The following is a 19,707-nucleotide window of genomic DNA, read 5'->3' on the forward strand; positions in this document are numbered from 1 at the left end:
CACCCACTCTGCAGTGACACAATGGGTGGCATCAGTTGTGGGTCTTCATTGTGATCCTCAGGAAAGGGCATTATTGCATAAACCAGACAAGATTCGCAAAGACGTGGCAGTAGTGGTGCCAATATAATATGTGATGTGAGTTGGTCAGAAATTAAATATAAGTAAAAACCATGACAAACCCTCAAACACCCTTGTGCATCCCCTTCATGCTCACGACACGTTTGCCTTATGCTGCCTACTGCACATATGTGATGCATGCCCTGTGGCTGCAGCACAGGTAGTGGCAGGTTGAGTGAGGCTGACTGTGAAAGAGATGCACGAGAGGGTGAGTATGAGATAGAGCCATGAGATTGTATGAGGATTGGGTTGAGTGGTAGTGGCGGGATGAGTACTGGCGAGGTGAGTAAGTGCAGGTAAGATGAGGATGAGGTTTGAGTGGGTGTGAAGGGTGATGTGACAGAGTAGTGTTGGCAGTGCAGAAGGAGATGTGGGGTGGGGGCGGTGATGTGACAGATGGAGTGTAGGGGAATGAGTAAGTGTACTCACTTCGGCTGACCTACTTAGGTCATTGCAGCGCCTCCTGCACTGTATGCAGGTGGGCGATATGTTGGTGGTGCAGGTGACCTCCTCTGCCACCTCGAACCAGGCCTTCTTGGTGGCAGAGGCAGGCCGCTTCCTCCCGCCCGCCGGGGGGATGATCTCTGTCCTCCCCCTCCTCCTCACACCATCCAATGATACCTGGAGTGAGGCATCATTAAACCTGGGAGCAGCCTTCCCCCCGGACTGCTCCATGCTGTACTTTTTCCTATTTCTTGCAGCATCAGTCAGTGGAGGACTGCCCCTTTAAATAGAGCTCCTCCAGCTGACAGACCTTACTGCGCATGCGCAGCCCGCCCGACGCACAGATCAGCAGTGGGGAACCCGGAACAAGAGGTAAGTGGATCCAATCAGCCTGCGTTTGCGTTCAGGGCAGACTGATTTCACCGGGCGCGTTACCCACGTGCCCAATCGACCCCCCCCCCGGCCGCGAACCCGCCGCCTGGTAATACCGGGCCCTAGATTTCTGTTTGCTTCTCACCTGCTGTGCTCTGCCACTGGAACATGATCCACTAAACCTTGCCTTCTGGAATTCTCTTCAAAAGCTCCTTTACTTTGCTAACACTCTGATTTCAAAAGTCTCTTTAAAAACCTAACACTTTTGATCGAGCCTTTAACCTCCCTGCTTGATTTCCTTCACTTCCTGCTTGTTGTCGACCTCTCCCTCTTCTACACAAGTAGTACTTTATAAATTTAAGCAGATATTAAGTATTAGCCTTGGCTCACTCTTGTCTCTGAGTTGGAAGGTTGTGGGTAAAGCCTACTCCAGAGTTTTGAACACGTAATCTAGTCTGATACTTCAGTAAAGTATTATGGAGTGCTGCACTGTCAGGTGCCGTCTTTCAGATGAGAGGTTAAACCGAGGCCCCTTCTGCCCTCTTGGGGTGAATGTAAATTTGAATGGCACTATTTGAAGAAGAGCAGCAGAGTTTGTCGTGTAGCATCATTACCACGAGGTGAATTAGACAGGTACCTCCACACCAACACTGTGAAATACAGGTTTTAAATTACAGCCCTCCAATTTTCTTTTCCGGCAGCTAAAATTAAGATCTTGCTTTTTGTAGTTTAGCATCTCACACATTAAAAAATGTTTCTTTTGATGAGTCTTAGCCAGGTACTTGCGGGGGTGCAGCAATTGGTCATAAGGTTACACAGGAGAAAAACTGATCAGGGTTCCCTTTCCTGATCTCTGGGCACTTCCCTGAAGGATGATCACTTGAGCAAGGTACTGGAAGATGTCTGCAGCCATGGAGCCATAACGTGGCAACGAGTGCACGGTTTCAGATTAGGAAGGGATGGAAGAATGAAAAACTAATTAACACTTATTACCTATCATTTTTCTTTTGCTCCCTCTCATTTTCTACCCTTACCTGTAGCTGGTAACTCAAGCTATAGATCCTGTGGTTGCTGGTAATTCTCCACTTGTCCCTTGTCTTCAGTTCCCCCCTTTCACTTCTGAAGGTGCTGCTTCTTGCTGAGGTACAGTTGCACAGCTATCCCATCCTCAGCGGCCAACTTTCCTGTGAGGGCAGACAGTGGGCTGTAAATTCCAATCGGCTCCATTTATACAAACCCTTAACATGCTCGGACCAAACTCATGCCTGTGTTAATTTAAACTGTTTCCTTTAAACCAGGTAACACATGTTAAGATAACACAGGCAAAAATTTGGTCCAAGCACATTAAGGATTTGTACCATAACAACACCAAATCTGATTACGTCCCGGTGAGTGCTGGCAAACTACTTAGCCACCGAGGGTATTAGTCATGGCCGATCTTGACCTCACCCAGTATTCACATCATAGTAATCATTAGTGGGAACCCTGACTGATTTTTTTCCCCCCCACTTCCTCGCTCAGATCTCCCTAAGACCACTTCTAGCACTCTTACTGCTGTTCTGGCTGAGCTCAGCTAACTCAGCACCGATCAGGCATTTCTGTGACCATCGACATGAGTCCTGCATCGTGTGTTGCCTCCCTTGTGCTAGGATAAAGGATATCACGGAGAGAGTGCAGAACATTCCGTGGGGGGAGCGGGAACAGCCAGAAGTCGTGGTCCATGACAAAGGAAAGGAAAGGGATGAGGTCCTGTGGTTAGAGTTTCAGGTGTGAGGGAGGAAGTTAAAAACCAGGACCACAAAGGTAGTAATCTCTGGATTACTCCCAGTGCCACGCGCTAGTGAGTACAGAAATAGGAAGATAAGGCAGGTTAATGCGTGGCTAGAGACATGGTGCAAGAGGAAGGGCTTCAGATTCTTGGGGCATTGGGACCAGTTCTGGGGCAGGAGGAACCTGTTCAAGATGAACGGGTTGCACCTCAACAAAGCTGGGACCAATGGCCTCGTGGGGAGGTTCACTAGTGCTGTGGCGGGGGGGTGGTTTAAACTAATCTGGCAGGGGATGGGCACCAGGATGTAGCATTAGAAAGGAGAAACAAGGTGCATAAAGGATTGGGAGAGAAAGATAGCACTCGAGTAAGAAATAGTACAGTATTAGGTGGGATCAGACTAAGAGAAAACGAGAAGGTCCAAGAAAGGTTTAGAGTGCATGTGTGTAAATGCACGAAGCATGGTAAATAAATTTGGTGAGCTGCAGATGCAAATAGCCACATGGGAATGTGACGCAGTGGCGATAACGCAGACCTGGCTCAAAAAAAGGGCTGGATTGGGTACTAAGTATTCCTGGATACAAGATGTTCAGGAAAGATAGGGAAGGAAAAAAGGGAGGGGCAGGTTGGCAGTATTGATTAAGGAGAATATTGCAGTGCTGGAGAGAAAGGATGTCCTGGAGGAGTCAACGACAGAATCTATTCGGTTAAAGTTAGGACACTATAGAGGGGCCATTATGCTACTAGGTGAACAGACTGGCGGCCAACATATAAGAGAATCAAAAAGCATGTAAACGGGTAGTAAGAGGACGGATAGGGCTGATTAGGGACCATAAAGGAGATCTACTAATGGAGGCAGAGGGGTTGGCTGAGGTACTAAATGAGTACTTTGCATCTGTCTTTACCAAGGAAGAAGATGCTGTCACAGTCTCAGTAAAGGAAGATATAGTTGAGATACTGGATGGGCTAAAAATTGATAAAGAAGAGATACTTGAAAGGCTAGCTGTACTTAAAGTAGATAAATCACCCGGTCCAGATGGGATGCATCCTAGGATGCTGAGGGAAGTAAGAGTGGAAATTGCAGAGGTACTGGCCATAATCTTCCAAACATCTGGAGATACAGCGGTGTGCCGGAGGATTGGAGAACTGGAAATGTTATACCCTTGTTCAAGAAAGGGTGTAAGGATAAACCCAGCAACTATAGGCCAGTCAGTTTAATCTCAGTGGTGGGGAAACTTTTAGAAACGATAATCCGGGAAAGAATTAACAGTCACTTGGATGAGTGTAGATTGATTAGTGAAAGACAGCACGGGTTTGTTAAAGGCAAATCGTGTTCAACTGTCCTGAGAGTTTTTTGATGAGGTAACAGAGAGGGTAGATGAGGGCAATGCAGTTGATGTGGTGTATATGGACTTTCAAAAGGCGTTTGATAAAGTGCCGCATGATAGGCTTATAATCAAGGTTGCGGCCCATGGAATAAAGGGGGCAGTAGCAACATGAATACAGAATTGGCTAAGAGACAAGTGAGAGTAGTGGTGAACGGTTGTTTTTCGGACCGGAGGGAGTTGTACAGTGGTGTTCCCCAGGGGTCGGTGCTGGGACCACTGCTTTTCTTGATATATATTAAAGACTTGGACTTGGATGTACAGGGCACAATTTCAAAATTTGCAGATGACACAAAACATGGAAGGGTAGTAAACAGTAAGGAGGACAGTGATAGACTTCAAGAGGATATAGACAGGCTGGTGGCATGGGTGAACACGTGGCAGATGAAATTTAAAGCAGAAAAATGCAAAGTGATACATTTCGGTAGGAAGAATGAGGAGAGGCAATAGAAACTAGAGGGCACAACTCTAAAAGGGGTACAGGAACAGAGAGATCTGGGGGTATATGTGCACAAATCATTGAAGGTGGCAGGGCAGGTTGAGAAAGCGGTTAAAAAAGCATATGGGACCCTGGGCTTTATAAATAGAGGCATAGAGTACAAAAGTAAGGAAGTCATGATGAACCTTTATAAAACAGTGTATCGGCCACAACTGGAGTATTGTGTCCAGTTCTGGGCACCACACTTTAGGAAAGATGTGAAGGCCTTAGAAAGAGTGCAGAAGAGATTTACTAGAATGATTCCAGGGATGAGGACTTTAGTTACGTGGATAGACTGGAGAAGCTGGGGTTGTTCTCCTTGGAACAGAGACAGTTGCGAGGAGATTTGATAGATGTATTCAAAATCATGAAGGGTCTGGACAGAGCAGATAGAGATTTACTGTTTCCATTGGTGGAAGGGTCAAAAACCATAGGACATTGATTTAAGGTGATTGGCAAAAGAACCAAAGGTGAAATGAGGAAAATGTTTACACAGCGAGTGGTTAGGATCTAGAACGCACTGCCTGAGGGGGTGGTGGAGGCAGATTCAATCATGGCCTTCAAAAGGGAACTACAGGGATAGGGCGGGGGAGTGGGACTAGCTGGATTGCTCTTGCAAAGAACCGGCACGGACTCATTGGGCTGAATGGCCTCCTTCCGTGCTGTAACCTTTCTATGATTCTATAGGTCACTAACTAGTGGGAAGGATATAGAGGAACAAATTTGCAGGGAAATTACAAAGAAGCGCAAGAATATAGAATAGTGATAATGGACGACTTCAACTATCTTAATATAGACTGGGATAGTAATAGAATAAAGGGCAAAGTGAGGGAGGAATTTCTGAAGTCTGGACAGGAGAACATAGAAACATAGAAAATAGGAGCAGGAGTAGGCCATTCTGCCCTTCGAGCCTGTTCCGCCATTCAATATGATCATGGCTGGTCCTCTATCTCAATACCATATTCCCGCTCTCTTCCCATACCCCTTGATGCCTTATGTGTCCAGAAATCTATCTTTCTCCTTCTTAGATATATTCACTGACTTGGCCTCCACAGCCTTCTGTGGTAGAGAATTCCACAGGTTCACCACCCTCTGAGTGAAGAAATTTCTCCTCATCTCAGTCCTAACTGTCCTACCCTGTATCCTGAGACTGTGACCCCTCGTTCTGGACCCCCCAGCAAGGGGAATCATCCTCCCTGCATCCAGTCTATCTAGCTCTGTCAGAATTTTAAATGTTTCAATGAGATCCCCTCTCATTCTTCTAAACTCGAGTGAATACAGGCCGAGTCAACCCAATCTCTCCTCATACGACAGTCCTGCCATCCCAGGAATCAGCCTGGTGAACCTTCGCTGAACTCCCTCCATGGCAAGTATATCCTTTCTTAGATAAGGAGATCAAAACTGCACACAATACTCCAGGTGTGGCCTCACCAAGGCCCTGTATAAGTGCACCTGTACTCAAATCCTCTTGTAATGAAGGCCAACGTACCATTTGCTTTCTTAACTGCTTGCTGCACCTGCATGTTTGCTTTCAGTGACTGGTGTACAAGGACACCCAGGTCCCTTTGTACATCAACATTTCCCAATCTATCACCATTTAAATAATACTCTGCCTTTCTGTTTTTCCTTCCGAAGTGGATAACTTCACATTTATCCCCATTATACTGCATCTGCCATGTATTTGCCCACTCACTCAACTTGTCTAAATCGCCTTGAAGCCTCTTTGCATCCTCCTCACAACTCACGATCCCACCTAGTTTTGTGTCATCAACAAACTTGGAAATATTACATTTGGTTCCCTCATCCAAATCATTGTGAATAGCTGGGGCCCAAGCACTGACCCCTGCGGTATCCCACCCCAAGAAAGACCCATTTATTCCTACTCTCTGTTTCCTGTCTGTTAACCAATTTTCAATCCATGACAGTATATTATCCCCAATCCCATGTGCTTTAATTTTGCACACTAACCTCTTATTTGGGACTTTATCAAAGGCCTTCTGAAGATCCAAATAAACCACATCCACTGGTTCTCCCTTACCTATTCTATCAGTTACATCCTCAAAAAACTTCAGTAGGTTTATCAAACATGATTTCCCTTTCATAAATCCATGTTGACTTTGTCTAATTCCGCCAATATTTTTTAAGTGTCCTGTTATCACGTCCTTTATGACTCCAGCATTTTCCCTACTACTGATATTAGGCTAACCGGTCTGTAGTTCCCTGTTTTCTCTCTCCCTCCTTTTTTAAATAGTGGGGTTACATTTGCCACCCTCCAATCTGCAGGAACTGTTCCATAATCTATAGAATATTAGAAGATGATCAGTGCATCCACTATTTCCATGGCTACCTCTTTTAGTACTCTGGGATGCAGATTATCAGGCGATGGGGACTTATCGGCTTTCAGTCCCATTAATTTCTCCAGCACTATTTTCGTGAATAGAACTTTCAAGAACTTTCATGATCAGTCTGTTTTCAGCACAATGAGGAAAGAAGCATTGCTGGATCTGGTTCTGGTGAATGAGGTGGGTCAAGTGCAGCAAATGTCAGTGGGAGAATATTTAGGGAACAGTGAACATAGGATCATAAGATTTAGATTAGTTATGGAACAGGACAAGTAGCAATCTAGAGTAAAAATACTTAATTGGAGGAGGACCAATTTCAGTGGGTTGAGAGCGGATCAGGCCCGGGTAAATTGGAATCAAAGATTGGCAGGCACAACTGTAATTGCACAATGGGCGGCCTTTTAAGAGGAGATAGTTTGGGTACAGTCTAGGTACATTCCCACGAGGGGGAAAGGGAGGGCAACCAAAACCAGAGCTCCCTGGATGACAAAAGTGATAGGGCGCTAAATTGGGCCGTTTAGCACCCGTTGTTTCGGCGCTACACGGTCTCTCCGACATCCAAGATAGCGTCTTGGATGCACACGCACGTTTCCTGTGTGACGTGCGCCAGACGCCATCTCGGTATAGGAGTTAGCGCATGAGTTAATACCAGACCTTGGAAGCATGTAAAGTAGGGAGAAAATGGCTGCAATCAGTGTGCAACGCTGGTTTAAAGTGATACACACCATTTTCGACCTTAACGCTCAACTTAATGCACAGTCTTATGCCTGACCATCTAAACGTTTCTTACAATGCCTGAAGGACCCAACACCAGTGCTATTTAAAGGGACCATGCAGGTGTTGCAGGTTAGTTGCTGGATTATTGCTTCTGGCTGCTGGTGGAGTAGGAAGTGTTTTTTGAAGCTCCCTATTCTTATTGAGTGTTCCTACACTACTTTCAGAGTGCGTTGGCAGTTTTTTTTTATTCGTTCCTGGGATGAGGGCGTCACTGGCGAGGCCGTCGGAGTCAGACTTAAAGATTCAACATGCAGTTTATTGGACAAAGCTTTGGGAGAAGGCTGGGCATTCCGCAACACCGCAGCTCCCTTCTCAACTTTAAAATGGTTGTCATGCTTTTTTATACCTTTGAAATACAGATTTCAGTAGCTTTTACATCATAAATCTTGATTACACACATTAACCAATTAAGTCCGCACAGCAACAACGGACAGTTTATACATTGACCAATTAAGTCTGCATAGCAACAACAGACTGCTTACGCATTACCCAGTTAAGTCCGAAGAACTGTTATCACCTTAAGACAGCATGCCTTTGTTTTATGCAGTCTGGTGCTATAGTTTTTATCAGTTCGTTATGAAATGTCCAGTTCTGGAATGTACTGTCTTTCCCACAGTCATAGAATCCATTTTATTTAATAGTGTCCCTTTGTTAATAGAATCCATTTTGTTTTAATAGTGTCCATTTTATTAGTAGTCAAGCGTTATATTTAAGCCTTTAATTAAGGTTAGTCTAATCTACACAAAGCGCATTTCAATGTGGTTTTAGGGTAAATACCACTGTCATGTACCCCTTAGTCACTTCATCGTTGCCTTTAATTCAACAGTCCAAAATCCACGCTAACAGACCCCCCTGTTGGTCATGATTATGGCTTAATAATCATAGAGACCAATACTAACAAAGTCCATGCAACATTGGTCCGGCATTTAATACACAGCCTTTCGGGTATTTAACTTCCATGATGTTCTGTGCGTATGCCTAACCCGTAACTCTCAGGTTACATGTTACAGATTTTGGGTGCAAAGTGCCCTATCTTTATGCTATTCGGCTGTTGAGGCAGCACATACGCATTTCTGTTGTAAATTATCCCACCCTGTGCTTCTGGGCTGTGTCCAACACTATGTGGACATACAGTGACAGCATGTCTAGTAACACATCCCTTTAATTTTGTTCCAGCCAAATTCCCTTTAAATACATTTTTTTTTTCAGCATATGGTAACATATTGTGATGGGATATGTGCATTCCGTCCTTCATTACCCCAATATTCTTGTTACACCTCTCGTCCCTGGGTTTCGGGTGCCATCACCACTATTGCTAGTACCAACCCTAGGAGCCCTTCTCCGTCAGGTTTACACTCCACTTGAGTGGGGTACACTCGCACCATTGCCCTGAATTGGCAAGGGGTGATGTTCTTGTTTGGTAACAGCCGGTTGGAGGTACCACCTCCATCATGCCCACAGGTCAGGCTCACCCTCAGTTTGTTGATTCGTTATTCATAAGGGTACTTCCCCTGCCTGTATCTGGGCTAGGTTCTCTTGTGTCTGTTCCACAATCCAGTTACCATATGTCATTAGCAGCCGCCTGCTAAGATACGTTATTCCTCTTTTATTAATTTATTAATGGTTTGGGTATGTGTTTCTAGCACTGTAGCTATCCTGTGCAAATGTGTGATCAGTATTTGATCCTCAGACAATTCCTTATCTGTGTTTTCATTTATTTTTAAAAAAAAATATATCTTTAATGCGAGACCCTAAATCTCTGACCTTTTGATCTAATGTTGCCAAACTAATGTTACTGTCCGATACAATATTTACAGTCAGCTCCAATATCCCAAAAATTATTTATTTAACGTAATTTCTTCTTGAACCGCTTTTATTTCCCAAAATATTCCACTATATTGTGCCCGAGTCCCTTCTATCATTTCACAATTATCCCAACTTGAGAGCAGTATTGTTGGACTGACAGGACTTGTCAATGTAAAATTTTTTTTTTTCGAAATCAATAGGAACCATTTAGACTGGACTTCTTTTATTTTAAAATATAATTTGATTATCCCCTTAAATTACCAGTAAATTTTTTTTCTCCCTCGAGTGCTTGAATAGCAACTCATATAAATTTTTCTTATTAGTTCCAATTTCAGAAACAAATTATGTCCAGGCTTTCTGGTTTTTATAGTAGAGATGAAGTGCTCATAATTAATTTTGGATGTAACTCCCATATCTTCCCACCTCGAGCACTCTGTCTCAGAAGACAATAAATGGGTTAAAACAAAACAAATCAAAATGTTTTCAAAGGAAGAGGATCAGGTTGATATCACCACGCTGTGACATTTGGTATCTGCTGATGTCTGCAGCTAAAGTCTTAAATCTTTAACATCACTGGATCGTTTCATGCACCAAATTTGTCCAGCAAAGGTTGCATCGTAACTTTGTAATTACTCTGGGTAATCCTGCAACATCAACACTCATGTGGTCCCAAAAACCAGGGTCACCTGTTTTAAAAGAAACACAGAAAATCCATTGCGGCTCTTCTTGAGAGCCCAAGGGGTTAATTTGTCAAATCATCTTTTATTATTTATTTTGTCCAAAGGAATAATCCCTTTACCCGAAACCAAATCAAAAAAAAACAAAACAGGAGAGAGGAATTGGCTAGTCTTTTTCTCTTTCTCTCTCTCTCTCTGGAGCACGCAGCCTGTCTGAAATAAACACTGTCTCTCCCACATACAGATGTACGTGGGACTGCGGACTGGAATTTCTAACTCCAAGTCCTAATCTCCGTGTTTTCAAGATGTCCAAATCTATCTCTCTTTTACGATTATCCACCTCCATTCCATGTCTCGCTTTGTTTTAAGACTTGAATTAGGAGGTGTTAATATAATTGTTGAATTTTCTTAGCATTCTCAACGCGAGTTATATTATTTGTCAGGGAAGGTCTCCCCTCGTTGGTCAGATTTGTATTGTATCTATTATTCGTGAATAGCCCCCGAACTTGTCGAACTTCGTTATCATACTGTGGCGGGGTAAAACTGATAGGCGTTTAGTACCCTGTGTCAGTACATAGCTCAAGTAATGGACTTCCAATTGTTTAACATATGCTTTCTTTTGATACGATTTGTTTTACATTTCTTTCTTATCAATTTTTTTCACTGTAGCATTGTCTGGGTGCCTTTGGCATTTCCGAGTAATTGGGTCAACTTTAATAATATAACCTATATCAATTGTTACCTCATGTTCATCTGTGTAATGGTTAGCCTCAGACAGTTCTCAACTGACTGGGTCATTTGTTTGAACTGCTCTTGGCATGACAGTCTGGCTTCTTGGGATGGAAGGGGTTAACATTAACTTGCTCTTGTGGTAGGAGTAATTTGATACTACTCCCTCTGAGATTAAGTTTGCACAATCAAAATTTCTCTTCACACAGTTTTGACTGATTTTTTTTTTTCACTTCTCACATTTGTGGATTGCTTTCACTTTATCTTTTTACACTATTTTTGAGATTTATTTTAATCATAGTGTTTAATCAATCACAATAGCACAAAATGCTTCGAAGATCAGTTTAATTTATAACTAGAGATTGTAACTTTCCGAGTAATTCTTTAAATCTGCACTTTATCTCTTTTTTACAATTAAAACCTCATTTTGTCTTGGTGAATTGGAAACAGATATCGGTGTCCTTGGGAAGGTTATACTTTTCTAAGCATACGTCAACGTAATTTTCACATAAATTCTTTTTTTAAAAAATTCATACTGGGAAACAACATCTTCCATCGTACATTTTAGTTTATAGTTAGTCTTCGTAAGTTTTATAATTTGCTCGTCATACACAACTATAGCTTTCCAATTCATTTTTTTTTTCACACAGTTTTAGTGGGTTTGATTATAACCAACTCTCTGAGCTGTTCCAGGTTTCCGACTTTTCCTATCACGGTGATACCAGATAGCTTTTTTTTATCTGTCCCGTTATTTTTTTTTAACCCTTTTTTTAACCACAGCCAATCACAAGATAAAATTCAAAATGCCAATTTTTAGAAGATCCCATGTCTGGAATTTAACATGCCCACATTTTATAAGAACCAGAATTTAATAGGTCACTTAACCTCAATAACTCCAATTTTAATTCAGCAATCTCAGAATTAAACACAAGACAAAACAAATACATAAACACGTAAGACGCAGTAAGAAGGGGCGTGGCCCACAACACCGAAAAAAAAAAACACTCACAATCAGGACAGGCTTTTTAAAGAGACAGTACACCCTTTCTTTTCCAGGTCTCTGTCTTTTAAACATTTTAATTGATTCTTTTTTCTAATTCCCTTATCCTAGTTTCTAATTCCCTAATTTTATCCTTATCTTCGCTCCACTTTCTAGTGGAGGTGCCTACTTGTCCTATTAGTCCAGGTAGTTGGTGGACTAGTAATACTCCTGCCTTTTTTGTTTTATCCTTCTTTTCCCTATCTATCCACTTTCTCTGTTGTTCTAAGGTCTGAGAAATATCCCAGCCATCCTTTTGCATCTGTTTAATTAATGAGTGTCTGTCTGTCATATACTTCTCGATGAGGGAACCTGCAGGTCCCCATCTAGGTTGTTCACTTGTCATCTTTCCTATCGTGCTCTGTTCTCGCTATATCCTTCGGGTCACGGTCTAACCACCGGGTTTTCTTTTCACTTGAACCTTCCGTGTCCCGGTTTAACCACCGGATTTTCTTTTCTGATATATCAGCCTCTCGCTATATCTTTCATTCGGGTCCCGGCTTTTTTTTTGCCGGATTTTCTTTTCTTTCAACTTTCGGGTCCTGGCCCCGGGACTTGCCGGTACTTAATCACCGATCACTGTCGGTATGTGCTGGTGTACAGCCAGCCGTAATCACCGGTCACTGCCGGTCACGCCAGATTTCCTTTTCCCTCCCAAACTTTCTAAACCTTCTTAACTCCCAGCCTGAACTCCACTCCAGATTTTACTCTCAGTTGCAACTATATACTCACGGTCACAATTATCAGTTTGATAATGTGTTTCCTCCCATGGGGTTCGGTTCTAGGTTGTATGATCAGACAATACACATCGTAAATCAACTTATGCTTTAACTTATGCTCTAATCTCTGCGTTTGTTCGCCACTACAGAGTTTGGTACCGGATGGTTCTGGTTGCTCGTGCTTCACAATCACAAGTGCCCCTGTTTTTGTATCCACTTCAAAATCCTGACCTTCGCGTGGGGGATCTCCCCTCTTAACAGCCAGTCTAAGGCAGAATACAAAAGAGACACTTCCTTGTCCTTAGTCGATCAGCACAATCAACCAGCTCTTAGTTATACCCAACAGTCCCATAAATTCTCTTAACTTACCCCCCCGTGTTAACTGCACTGTTGGCTTAGTCTGACTCCCACAGTTCAATGATCTCTACTCCAGTTCGCTGATCGAGGCCAACCGATCAGCTCACCAGTAGTGAGATCCTGCCGACTACGCCATTTGTTGTGGGAAAAAATCACCACTCGGAGTCAGACTTAAAGATTCAACATGCAGTTTATTGGACAAAGCTTTGGGAGAAGGCTGGGCAGTCCGCAACACCGCAGCTCCCTTCTCAACTTTAAAATGGTTGTCATGCTTTTTTATACCTTTGAAATACAGATTTCAGTAGCTTTTACATCATAAATCTTGATTACACACATTAACCAATTAAGTCCGCACAGCAACAACGGACAGTTTATACATTAGCCAATTAAGTCTGCATAGCAACAACAGACTGCTTACGCATTACCCAGTTAAGTCCGAAGAACTGTTATCACCTTAAGACAGCATGCCTTTGTTTTATGCAGTCTGGTGCTATAGTTTTTATCAGTTCGTTATGAAATGTCCATTGTATTCTCAGACTGCAAGCCAGTTCTGGAATGTACAAACTCAACACTTTTAACTGTCTTTCCCACAGTCATAGAATCCATTTTATTTAATAGTGTCCCTTTGTTAATAGAATCCATTTTGTTTTAATAGTGTCCATTTTATTAGTAGTCAAGCGTTATATTTAAGCCTTTAATTAAGGTTAGTCTAATCTACACAAAGCGCATTTCAATGTGGTTTTAGGGTAAATACCACTGTCATGTACCCCTTAGTCACTTCATCGTTGCCTTTAATTCAACAGTCCAAAATCCACGCTAACAGCCTGAAGGACCCAACACCAGTGCTATTTAAAGGGACCATGCAGGTGTTGCAGGTTAGTTGCTGGATTATTGCTTCTGGCTGCTGGTGGAGTAGGAAGTGTTTTTTGAAGCTCCCTATTCTTATTGAGTGTTCCTACACTACTTTCAGAGTGCGTTGGCAGTTTTTTTTTATTCGTTCCTGGGATGAGGGCGTCACTGGCGAGGCCGGCATTTATTGTCCATCCCTAATTACCCTTGAGAAGGTGGTGGTGAGCCGCCTTCTTGAACCGCTGCAGTCCGTGTGGTGACGGTTCTCCCACAGTGCTGTTAGGAAGGGAGTTCCAGAATTTTGACCCAGCGACGATGAAGGTACTGCCTTACGGGTCGGAAAGTTACAACCCTGGTGGAACAACATTCCTGCCAACCATGGGCGGTCTGCTAGGGCTCCCGTTGGGCATTGAGCATGACTGGGAGCATGCAGAGAGGCCACGCCCAGCAGGTCAAGCTGCAAGAAGACAGAGGACGAGGAGGCGCAGGGCACTGAGCAGGAGGCCCGACCCAATGAGGGCCTTCCGGGATCAATTCTCTTACCTCAACAGGACCGAGGAGGATTGCATCTGATGCCTGAGGTTCACCAAGGAAGCCGTGACCGAGATCTGTCAACTGGTGCGGCCACAACTGCAGCCTCAGAGCAGGGCGAGGACAGCATTGCCTGTGGCTGTGAAGGTCACAATGGCACTGAATTTTTACGGCTCAGGAGCATTTCAGGCCTCTGCTGGTGACATGTGCAACATCTCGCAGTATGCAGTGCACTGCTGCATAAGGGAGGTCACAGACGCACCGTACCAGATGAGGAACAGGTTCATCACCTTCCCTCTCAACAGAGACAATCGGAACGAGCGAGCAAGGGGTTTCGCCCGCATTGCTGGCTTCCGAATGGTGCAGGGTGCCATTGACTGCACACATATTGCCCTGCATGCCCCGCTTATCAACTCAGCCGTCTTCGTCAACCGAAAGGGCTTCCACTCCCTCAACATGCAGCTGGTGTGCGACCACAGGCATTGCATCTTGGAGGTCGATGTCCGCTACTCTGGGAGTAGTCACAACGCCTTCGTCATCCGGCAGTCCAACGTGCCAGCTATCTTTCATCCGACTTGGCAAGTCAAACAATGCTTCCGCTGCCTGGACCGGTCTGGAGGAGCCCTGCAGTACTCACCTGAGCGGGTGGCCAGATTCGTGGTGGTCTGCTGCATGCTGCACAACCTCGCCATCATGAGGGACCAGCCTTTGCCACCAATGACTGCAGAAAATCCTGAGCCAGAAGTGGAGGAGGAGGAGGCTGAGGAGAAAGAGGCGAAGGAGCACGAAGAGGAAGAAGCTGAGGAGGAGCAGGAGGAGGGGGTGGAGCCGGAAGAGGTGGAGGAAGACGCAAGGGTGCAGCAGGAACCACATACCTTGTCTGCAAGGGCTCTGCGTGCTCACCTGATCCGTGCCCACTCAATAATTGGAACTACATCCCCCAACTCACCAACAGTCCTACATTCCCCACCTTTCCGCTCCCACAAGACAATCAAATCGCCCTCCATCTGATTACACATTGGTGTCCCTCTCAGCTCATTGCATAAATAAAAACCACCACCAAATGCAAAATCAAACTCTCATTTATGGATTAATAAATGAAATTATGCAAACATAACAGAACTATTCACCCTTGTGCATTCCCTCAGTGCCTGTTGTTCATGTGCCTTTACCTATCCTAGTGCTCCTATGAGGTGTTTCCCCAGTGGCTGGAGCATGGGTGGTGGGAGGCTGCTGGCCTTCAATGGAGGAACGTCCAGATGGCCTTGAAGGATGACCACGAGCAGCTCTGGTCCTGGAGGGGCCGGCTTCAGACTGCACCATCGCAGCATGAGCTGCAGCAGTCTGGCCTGGCTGGCTGAGAGGCAACAACAGGGGCACTGACGGAGAAGCAGGGGCGTGAGCAGGAATGCTCTCGTTCTGAGAGAGGACAGCAGGTCCGACTGCCATGGCGCCACTGCCACTCTCCCAGGGCGGTGCCTCACCAATCCTGGTGATCAGCTGGAGAACGGATTGCTGGAGTGCTGTGACGCCCTGGAAGCCCCATTCCACAGTGGTCCCCAGAGCCACAATAGCAGCAGCCTGAGCTTCCAAGGCAGCAGTCTGAGCTGCAAATGCAGCAGTCAGACCTTGGATGGCAGATGTTTGTGTTGCAATGGAAGCTGTGACATCAGTCATCAGACGCTGCATCATGGTGGGTTCCACAGGTGCGCTGATGGAGGTGACCACCCGTTCCATGTTGGAAAGGATGGGCTCCAAGCTCTGCACAAAGCCCTGTGCCAAGTTGGAGCTGGACTCCTCCATGCCCCTTCTCATTGTGCGCAGGCTTTCCAGTGCCCCAAGCATTTGTTGGTGTACGCCCATCAGCCGTCTTCTGTAGCCTGGCCCATCGACGTCCTCATCTGACTCCTCTGCAGCAGAATTAGTGAGTGACCTCACCCTCCGGCAAGCTGGCTCCTGTGGTATCCGTTCCCCCCACCCCGGCTCATGCGCACTTGTGCTCTGTGTCTCACCTCTAACCTAACCTCTAAAGGACGTGGAGTGTTAGTCTCTGAGCTGGTGGAAGCAAGTGTCAGATCGAGTGATGGTGTGGCTTCAGTGTCCTCCTCCTCCTCCTCCTCCTCGGGTGCTGTCATGTGTTCTTGGGTATCTGCAAAGACAAAGGGAAACAGGTTGAGTTGTGGAGTGGGGAGAGGAGCAAGTAAGAGGTGTGTGCTGATAGCATGTGCAGCACATGAGTCAGAAAAGATTATGGGAGGAGGGAGATGTGGAAAAGGAGAAGGAGCATTAGATATGCAGAGGGATCTCCAGCGTGGCACGTTGTAACGGCTGCAGCGACGGCCTGCCCAATGATCCGCAGCACCGTCTCCTCTAGGGGGGTGAGGACATGCAGACATGCCCCTCCAGCCTCAGGTCCCTCCTGCTGCCATGTGTTATACACCACCTTCTCCTGCAAGACAGAGGACAGTGTGTCATTGAGTGTCCTGTAAGTTGTGTGGGTGATGTGCCTGTCATGGTCGAATTTCTGCCAGTTTGTGTGACTTGTGAGTGGTGGATGTGTGGCCTGCAAGTGTGGTACTATGTGCGGGTGAGATGCAGCATTGCGTATGGATGGGCAGTGTTTGTTGGCGGGTGGGTGACGGGGAGTGTGATGCGTGGAGCAATGGTGCAGTTGGTAGGATGTGCCACTTGACACTTGCATTCATTCACCTTGACCACTCGTGTCAAATCATTAAACTTCTTCCGGCACTGCACCCATGTGTGTGGTGCAATGCTCCTAGCATTCACCTCCTGTGCCATGGCCTGCCAATGCCTACGTAGCTGTCGCCTGGAGGGTCTCCGGCCACCCTGCGGGTACATGCTTGCCCTCCTTTGGTCCATGCCTTCCACCAGGGCCTCCAGAGCATCGTCTGAGAATCGTGGAGCCCACTCTCTTGCTGGTGCAGCGACTCGCGAAGGCATTCTCCCTTCTCCTAGTTGGCTGTGTATCTGCCATTGAAAATGTGCCTGCACCTTTATGTAGTGCAAGCTGCTGATGACGTGCGCTGTGCACGCCCCATTTCCAACTTCCTTATTCTCCGTGCAGCTTCTCAGCACTGAGGGCTGCGCTTGCTGCACGGAGATATCATGGTAAGTAGCAGGCAGCACGAAGTTCACGTGCTGCCTGCGTAGGGTCCGTTGGGCGCGGGGTGTAGTGCATCGCGCTACCCTTGCCCAGAATGGACCCTTATCCAATTTTTCCCCCATAGAGAGTAAGGTGAAGTAGAAAAAGGGGTTGTATGACAGATGTCAGGTTGATAATACAAGTGAGAACAAGGCAGAATATAGAAAGTTTAGAGGAGAAGTGAAAAAGGAAATAAAAGGGGCAAAGAGAGAGTATGAGAATAGACTGGTGGCCAACATAAAAGTGAATCCCAAAACCTTTATAGAAATATAAATAGTAAACGGGTAGTAAGAATAGGGGTGGGGCTGATTAGGGAGCAAAAAGGAGATCTATGCATGGAAGCAGAGGGCATGGCTGAGGTACTAAATGAATACTTTGCATCTGTCTTTACCAAGGAAGAGGCGGCTACAAAGTCACAGTAAAAGGGCAGGTTGTTGAGATATTGGATGGGGTGAAAATTCACAAAGAGGAGGTACTAGAAATGCAGGCTATTCTTAAAGTAGATAAGTCACCCTGTCCGGATTGGATGCATCCTAGGTTGCTGAGGGAAGTAAGAGTGGAAATTGCAGAGGTACTGGCCATAATCTTCCAATCCTCCTTAGATACGGGGTGGTGTCAGAGGACTGGAGAATTGCACCCTTGTTCAAAAAAGGGTGTCAGGGTAAACCCAGCAAGTACAGGCCAGTCAGTTTAACCTCGGTGGTGGGGAAGCTTTTAGAAACGATAATCTGGGACAAAACTAATAGTCACCTGGACAAGTATGGATTAATAAAGGAAAGCTAGCACGGATTTGTTAAAGTCAAATCGTGTTTAACTAATTTGATTGAGTTTGTTGAGGAGGTAACAGAGATGGCTGATGAGGGCAATGTGGTTGATGTTATGTATATGGACTTTCAAAAGGTGTTTGATAAAGTGCTACATAATAGGCTTGTCAGCAAAATTAAGGCCCATGGAATAAAAGGGGCAATGGAATCATAGAATAATAGAAAATTTAGGGCAAGCTATTTGGCCTGTCGTGTCTGCACCGGCCAAAAATGAGCCACCCAGCCTAATCCCACTTTCCAGCACTCGGTCCGTAGCCATTTACGGCACTTCAAGTGCACATCCAGATACTTTTTAAATGAGTTGAGGGTTTCTGCCTCTACCACCCTTTCAGGCAGTGAGTTCCAGACCCCCACCGCCCTCTGGGTGGAAACATTTTTCGTTAGCTCCCCTCTCATCCTCTACCAATCACTTTAAATCTATGCCCCTGGTTATTGACCTCTCTGCTAAGGGAAATAGGTCCTTCCTATCCACTCTATCGAGGCCCCTCATAATTTCGTACACCTCAATTAAATCACCTCTCAGCCTCCTCTGTTCCAAGGAAAACAACCCCAGCCCATCCATTCTTTCCTCATAGCTAAAATTCTCCAGTCCTGGCAATATCCTCATAAATCTCCTCTGTACTCTCTCTAGCGCAATTACATCTTTCCTGTAATGTGGTGATCAGAACTCTGTGCAGTAGTCAAGCTGTGGCCTAACTAGTGTTTTATACAGTTCCAGCATAACCTCCCTGCTGTTATATTCTATGCCTCGGCTAATAAAGGATAGTATTCCATATGCCTTCTTAGCCACCTTATCGACCTGTCCTGCTACCTTCAGGAATCTGTGGACATGCAATCCAAGGTCCCTCACTTCCTCTACACCTCTCAGTATCCTCCCATTTATTGTGTATTCCCTTGCCTTGTTTGCGCTCCCTAAATGCATTACCTCACATTTTTCTGTATTGAATTCCATTTGCCACTTTTCTGCCCACCTGACCAGTCCATCAATATCTTCCTGCAGTCTACAGCTTTACTCCTCACTATCAACCACATGGCCAATTTTGGTGTCATCTGCAATCTTCTTAATCATTTCCCCTACATTTAAGTCCAAATCATTACTATATACCACAAAAAGCAAGGGATCTGGTACAGAGCCCTGTGGAACCCCACTGGAAACATCCTTCCAGTCACAAAAACGCCCATCGACCATTAACTTTTGCTTCCTGCTACTGAGCCAATTTTGGATCCAACTTGCCACTTTCCCTTGGACCCCATGGGCTTGTACTTTTTTGACCAGTCTGCCATGTGGGACCTTGTCAAAAGCCTTGCTAAAATCCATGTAGACTACATC

The 19,707-nt window shown here is 45.3% G+C and overlaps 2 long non-coding RNA genes across 3 annotated transcripts in view; one reads left to right on the forward strand and one right to left on the reverse strand.

Annotated features, from left to right (window-relative positions):
* Positions 1-13,868, reverse strand: part of LOC137323073 (uncharacterized) — a 35,892-nt gene extending 22,024 nt beyond the window's left edge. The window contains exons 1-2 of the long non-coding RNA XR_010963293.1: positions 13,023-13,868; positions 1,968-2,117 (exon numbers count right to left, since the gene is read on the reverse strand). This is a non-coding gene — a long non-coding RNA (uncharacterized lncRNA). The remainder of the gene's footprint in view (positions 1-1,967; positions 2,118-13,022) is intronic.
* Positions 1-19,707, forward strand: part of LOC137323071 (uncharacterized) — a 494,135-nt gene that overhangs the window by 4,999 nt on the left and 469,429 nt on the right. The window lies entirely within an intron of this gene.

The sequence above is a fragment of the Heptranchias perlo genome, chromosome 6 (genome assembly GCF_035084215.1).
Source record: "Heptranchias perlo isolate sHepPer1 chromosome 6, sHepPer1.hap1, whole genome shotgun sequence".
Lineage (NCBI taxonomy): Eukaryota > Metazoa > Chordata > Chondrichthyes > Hexanchiformes > Hexanchidae > Heptranchias > Heptranchias perlo.